Source organism: Apium graveolens, chromosome 1 (assembly GCF_009905375.1).
Source record: "Apium graveolens cultivar Ventura chromosome 1, ASM990537v1, whole genome shotgun sequence".
NCBI lineage: Eukaryota > Viridiplantae > Streptophyta > Magnoliopsida > Apiales > Apiaceae > Apium > Apium graveolens.
Genome location: NC_133647.1, coordinates 180,191,255 through 180,197,897, shown reverse-complemented (window position 1 = coordinate 180,197,897; position 6,643 = coordinate 180,191,255). Strand labels below are relative to the sequence as shown.

At 41.3% G+C, this 6,643-nt stretch overlaps 1 non-coding gene across 1 annotated transcript; it reads right to left on the bottom strand.

The window, feature by feature from the left end:
* Positions 1-420: 420 nt before the first annotated feature.
* Positions 421-527, bottom strand: LOC141683066 (small nucleolar RNA R71). The gene has a single exon (XR_012560098.1). It is a non-coding gene; the product is annotated as a small nucleolar RNA R71 (small nucleolar RNA).
* Positions 528-6,643: the final 6,116 nt, after the last annotated feature.

The window sequence follows — 6,643 nt, the reverse complement described above, 5'->3', positions numbered from 1 at the left end:
ACCAAGAGAGCAACATTTATAAGCTGAATTCTCGGTATTTCTCTGTATTCTTAGTTGTTTATTTGTAAGCAGCTGTGAGCTTTTTGCACACAGAGTTCTCTCGATATATATTATATATCTCTGGTGGAATCATTCAAATCCACCAGAAAGTTTTTAAAGACTCTTGTTTTTAATTACTTGTGTTTTGATTCAATTCAAGTGATTATTCCACATTCTGCTAATCAATTTACACTGATATATATAATTGAGTTAGAACAATTTTTATTCAGGAAAAAGTTACAAGAATTCCATTTAACCCCCCTTCTGTAATTCTTGTTATATTGTTAAGGGACTAACACTTTACCAGCTGGGTCCATCACTACTTGGGAAGATCTTGCGCAAAAGTTTTTGGTGAAGTTCTATCCAATGGCCAAAACTGCAGCTATGAGGAGTGCTATTACTCAGTTTGCGCAGCAACCAGGAGAATCTATGTGCGAAGCTTGGGAGTGTTATAAGGAGATGTTGAGAAAGTGTCCACATCATGGTATGCCTGACTGGATGGTGATCACTGGTTTCTACAATGGTTTGGGGGTCCAATCTCGACCCATGCTCGATGCAGCTTCTGGAGGCGCCTTGTGGGCCAAAAGCTATTCCGAGGCCTATAATCTTATTGAAACTATGGCTGCAAACGAGTATCAAAACCCAACTCAAAGGATGATGCCTGGGAAAGTAGCAGGTATTCTGGAAGTTGATGCAGCTACAACTATTGTAGCACAGCTCACGGCGCTGACTATGAAGGTCGATTCTTTAACCAACTATGGCGTAAACCAATTATCTAGTGTTTGTGAGCTTTGTGCTGGCTCTCATGCTACGGATCAGTGTTCTATTGTTAATAAAAATGTTCAATATGTGAACAATTTCCAGAAACCGCAGCAGCCTGTACCCGCTACTTATCATCCTAATAACAGAAATCATCCAAATTTCAGCTGGAGCAATAATCAGAATGTTGTTCAGCAATCATATCAGCAAGCTGCAAATAAACAGTTTAATCCACCTGGATTCCAGCAACCTCGGCAATTTGCTCAAAGGTAACCATATCCTCAACAAGGAGGTGTTGCTCCACCTTCTAGTGCTGATTTCGAGGAGTTAAAGCTGTTGTGCAAAAGTTAGGTTGTATCTATCAAGACCTTGGAAAATCAAATTGGACAAATAGCCAATGCCTTGCTGAATCATCAACCTGGCATACTTCCCAGCGATACTGAAGTTCCAGGCAGGAATGAAGCTAAAGTGCAAGTCAAAGTTGTCACCTTAAGGTCTGGAAAAGTTGTTGATGCTGAAAAAGCAAAAGATGTAGAAGTTGAAGTTGTAGATAAAGAAGGAATGTAAAATGAGAAAGAGGGGGAACCAAGGAAGACTACTGTTGACCACACTCTGCCTGAGGGTAATACAGGGGAGAAACAACTCTATCCTCCACCACATTTTCCTAAGCGATTGCAAAAACAAAAGCTGGACAAGCAATTTGATAAGTTTCTGGATGTGTTCAAGAAACTTCACATCAACATACCTTTCGCTGAGGCTCTTGAGCAAATGCCTAGTTATGCAAAATTCATGAAAGGTATTCTTTCGAGGAAGTTGAAACTGGATGATCTTGATACCGTTGCTCTGACGGAAGAGTACAGTATCGTGCTGCATCAAAAGTTACCTCCAAAGTTTAAGGATCCGAGTAGCTTCACCATTCCTTGCACCATTGGCAAGTTGTCATTTGACAAGTGCCTTTACGATTTGGGAGCAAGCATCAATCTGATGTTGTTGTCTATCTTTAAAAAGCTGAATTTGCCGGATCTGAAGCCCACCTGCATGTCTCTACAATTGGCTGATCGTTCGATTACATACCCACGAGGTATCGTGGAGGACGTACTAGTAAAGGTGGACAAGCTCATCTTTCCTGCAGATTTTGTCATTCTGGATTTCGAGGAAGATAAGAAGATTCCCATAATCTTGGGAAGACCTTTCTTGGCTATAGGACGTATCTTGATAGATGTGCAAAAAGGTGAACTCGCTATGAGGGTGCAAGATCAAGATGTGACATTTAATGTGTTCAATGTGATGAAATTCCCTACGGAAGATGAGGAGTGCTTCAAGGTGGATTTGGTTGATTCTGCAGTTACTTCAGAACTTGATCATGTGCTACGGTCTGATGCCTTAGAAAAAGCCTTATTGGGGGATTTTGACAGTGAAGATGATGAAGGCAATGAGCAGTTACAATATCTAAATGCTTCTCCTTGGAAACGGAAGCTAGACATGCCATTTGAATCTCTTGGAATTACTGATCTCAAGAATGCTGAGGGAAAGCTCAAACCATCTATTGATGAAGCACCTACTTTGGAGCTTAAACCATTACCTGGACACTTGAGGTATACTTTTTTAGGTGATACATCTACTTTGCCTGTTATTATTGCATCTGACCTTTCAGGTAGTGATGAGGACAAGCTCTTGAGGATTCTGAGAGAATTCAAATCGGCCATTGGATGGACTATAGCAGATATAAAAGGGATCAGCCCTTCGTACTGCATGCATAAAATTCTGCTAGAGGAAGGTAGCAAGCCGACTATTGAGCAACGGCGAAGGCTTAATCCTATCATGAAAAAAGTGGTGAAGAAAGAAATTATAAAATGGCTGGATGCAGGAATTATATATCCTATTTCTGACAGTTCTTGGGTGAGCCTCGTGCAATGTGTACCTAAGAAAGGAGGTATTACTGTGGTAGCAAATGAGAAGAACGAGCTCATCCCCACTCGAACAGTCACAGGTTGGAGGGTATGCATGGACTATAAGAATTTGAATAAAGCCACGAGGAAGGATCACTTCCCTTTTCCATTCATCGATCAGATGCTTGACAGGTTGGTTGGTCATGAGTATTATTGTCTTCTGGATGGCTATTCGGGCAACAATCAGATTTGCATTGTACTAGAAGATCAAGAGAAGACTACTTTCACTTGTCCATTTAGCACGTTTGCTTTTCGCAGAGTTTCTTTTGGCTTATGTGGTGCACCTGCCACTTTTCAGAAATGCATGATGGCTATATTCTCTTATATGATTGGAAATAATGTCAAAGTATTCATGGATGACTTTTCCATATTTGGACATTCATATGATGAATGCTTGAATAATCTCCGTTTGGTGCTCAAAAGGTGTGTTGAAATCATTCTGGTGCTCAATTGGGAAAAATGTCACTTCATGGTGCAACAAGGCATCATTCTTGGGCATAAGGTCTCTAGTAAAGGTCTTGAGGTGGATAAAGCCAAGGTGGGCGTAATTGAAAATCTTCCACCACCTATTTATGTGAAAGGAATCTGTAGCTTTCTTGGTCATGCGGGTTTTTATCTGCGTTTCATCAAGGACTTTTCTAAGATATCTAAGCCGTTGTGCAACTTGCTCGAGAAAGATGTGCTTTTAAAATTTGATGATGAATGCTTGGCAGCATTCGAGACTCTCAAGAAGAGTTTAATCACCACACCAGTTATTACGGCACCTGATTGGAGAGAACCTTTTGAGATGATGTGTGATGCAAGTGATTATACAGTGGGAGCAGTTCTTGGGCAGCGAAAGACTAATATCTTTCATGCGGTCTACTATGCTAGTAAGACGCTAAATGGAGCCCAACTGAACTACGCCACTACTGAGAAGGAGCTCTTGGCTATAGTTTTTGGTTTCAAAAAATTTCAATCTTATCTACTTGGGACAAGGGTGACAGTGTTCACTGATCACGCTGTCATCTGCTATTTGGTCTCAAAGAAGGATTTGAAGCCTAGACTTATTCGTTGGGTTCTCTTACTACAGGAATTCGAGTTAGAGATAAAAGATCGAAAAGGTACTGAAAATCAAGTAGCTGACCATCTCTCTAGATTGAAGAATCCTGATTCTACTTCACATGATAAGACATTGATCAAAGAATCTTTTCCGGATGAGCAATTGTTCGTAATTCAAGAAGAAGAGCCATGGTTCGTAGACATTTTGAACTATCTTGTTAGCAATATAATGCCTTCTAATATAAATGCGGCTCAAAAGAAGAAGTTTCTGCATGAGATGAAGTGGTACATGTGGGATGAACCATATTTGTTTAGATAAGGAGCTGACCAGATCATCAGGAGATGTATCCCATTCTGTGAGACGGAGGGGATATTACGAGACTTTCATTCTACAGTTTATGGTGGAAATTATGGTGGTGAAAAGACAGTAGCTCATATTCTTTAAGCAGGTTTTTCTGGCCTACGTTGTTTAAGGATGCACATCAGTTCATTTTAAGGTATGATCGTTGCCAATGAGTTGGAAATCTTTCCAGAAAGGATGAAATGCCTTTAAATGTGCTACTTGAAGTTGAGGTCTTCGATGTTTGGGGAATCAATTTCATGGGACCATTTATCTCGTCCTACAATAATCAGTACATCTTGCTGGTAGTCGATTATGTCTCGAAATGGGTAGAAGTCAAAGCTCTGCCGACTAATGATGCAAAGGTAGTGTTAAGTTTTCTTCATAAGCAGATATTCACAAGGTTTGGAACGCCACGAGTTATCATAAGTGACGAAGGGTCACATTTTTGCAATCGTAAGTTCACTTCTATGATGCAACACTAAATGTGAATCATCACATTTCTACTGCCTATCATCCGCAAACTAATGGTTAAGCTGAAGTGTCTAATAGAGAGATCAAGTACATTCTAGAGAAAGTCATTTGTCCGTCAAGGAAAGATTGGTCTTTGAAGCTCGATGAAGCTGTTTGGGCTTATAGAACAGGATACAAGACTCCACTTGGGATGTCCCCATTTCAACTTGTCTATGGTAAGGGATGTCATTTACCTGCGGAGCTTGAGCATAAGGCTTATTGGGCATTGAAGAAGTTAAACCTTGATCTAGATGCAACTGGGAAGAACCAAATGCTTCAGTTAAATGAACTTGATGAATTTCGACTTCAAGCGTACGAAAACAATAAAATGTACAAGGAAAAGGTAAAAATGTGCCATGATGGGAAGCTATCGCCTAAGTCATTCGTGTCGGGGCAACAAGTTCTTCTATTCAACTCTCGTCTCCGACATTTTCTTGGAAAGTTGAAATCAAGGTGGTCTGGACCATTTATCGTCAAAACTATGTTTCCACATGGAGTGGTGGAGATTTTTGAGAATGATCCGGGCCATGCATTCAAAGTAAATGGTCAAAGATTGAAGCACTATTATGGGGATACGGCAAGCCGTGAAGTGGTTAGTGCCGTTTTATTGTCAACTTGATCGCATAACTCCATGTCAAGCTAATGACGTAAAAGAAGCGCTTCTTGGGAGGCAACCCAAGATATGAGACCATAGGACACCTTAGAATATAGTACTTTATCTAAAAACCCAAAAAAATCAGAAAAAAGTTGCAGAATTTTTTTTTCCAGTAGCCTAGCATACGCCGCGTGCTAGGAGCGCGCGACCGCGTGCCAGCAGGCGACCGCGTGCGTCCCTAACTGTTGAAAAATCATTTTTCAGCCTAAAAAACAAAACAAAAAAATTCACAAAAAAATATAACCCATTAACCCACGATACCTCCTCATACCTTGCCACAATCCCCACTCCTAATCAAATTATAACCCTAATTTTGCCCTATAAATACATACAACCTCTCCATACACATCCCACACACTTTCACTCTACAAAATCTCTCCTACACACCAAACACAAACTCTCCAACTCTTATTCTCAGTTTTCATGGCCCCAAAGAGATCACGAACTCTGGGTGGCAGTAGCACCAACCCGACTACTACTGATTCTTCGAGGAATACTGCTGCGAGGCCCCGATTGTTGGATAGGGCTGCTGAAGAAGAGTACAACAAGCTTCTGACTAAGCCTATTATGAGGGAGAGGGGGTTCTTACCATCAGGGAGGGATGGTGAGTTGCTACCGATGATTGCTGAGAAGAGATGGATTACATTCTGCGAGTCACCTGAGGCGGTTTTGGTGAGTATTGTTCGCGAGTTCTATGCAAACGTCAAGGCTGACAAGAATGGGTTTTCTATTGTTCGTGGGCTTACTGTTGATTATCAGCCCGAGGCGATTCGCCGGGTGATTAGATAGCGACAAAGGAAACCACAAGAGGAGCATTGGAATGCAAAGGCCCCTGAGGACTTTGATTTGGACTTGATTGTTGCTACTTTCTGTCAGTCGGGCATAGTGTGGAAGTTCAAAAGGGGATCCAACGATTATCATACTTTCCCTGTTATCGCGATGAACAGGTATGCTCGTGCTTGGAATGCGTTTATATGTGATAATATTCTTTCTTCTTTGCATGCACATGAGGTTACAATGGAGAGGGCGAGGTTATTATGGGGAATTCTGAATAATGAATATTATGTGGACCTTGGTGAGTACATCTACCAAGGGATTTTGAAGTTTTTGAGGGGGAAATCGCAATACTCTATCCCGTATGTCTCTATTGTCACGAAGCTTTGCAAGGCAGTTGGAGTCCAGTGGCTTTCTTATGAGCAGTTGCAGATGTCGGCCGCTCCTATGGATTCATTGACTTTGAATATGATGCAAGATTAGACAGGGGGAGAGCCTGAGTCACATTGTTTGGGGTATCACCTTTCAGGAGGAGTTCCAGCAGCTGGTGCTACCATGGTTAGGCCCAGTCAA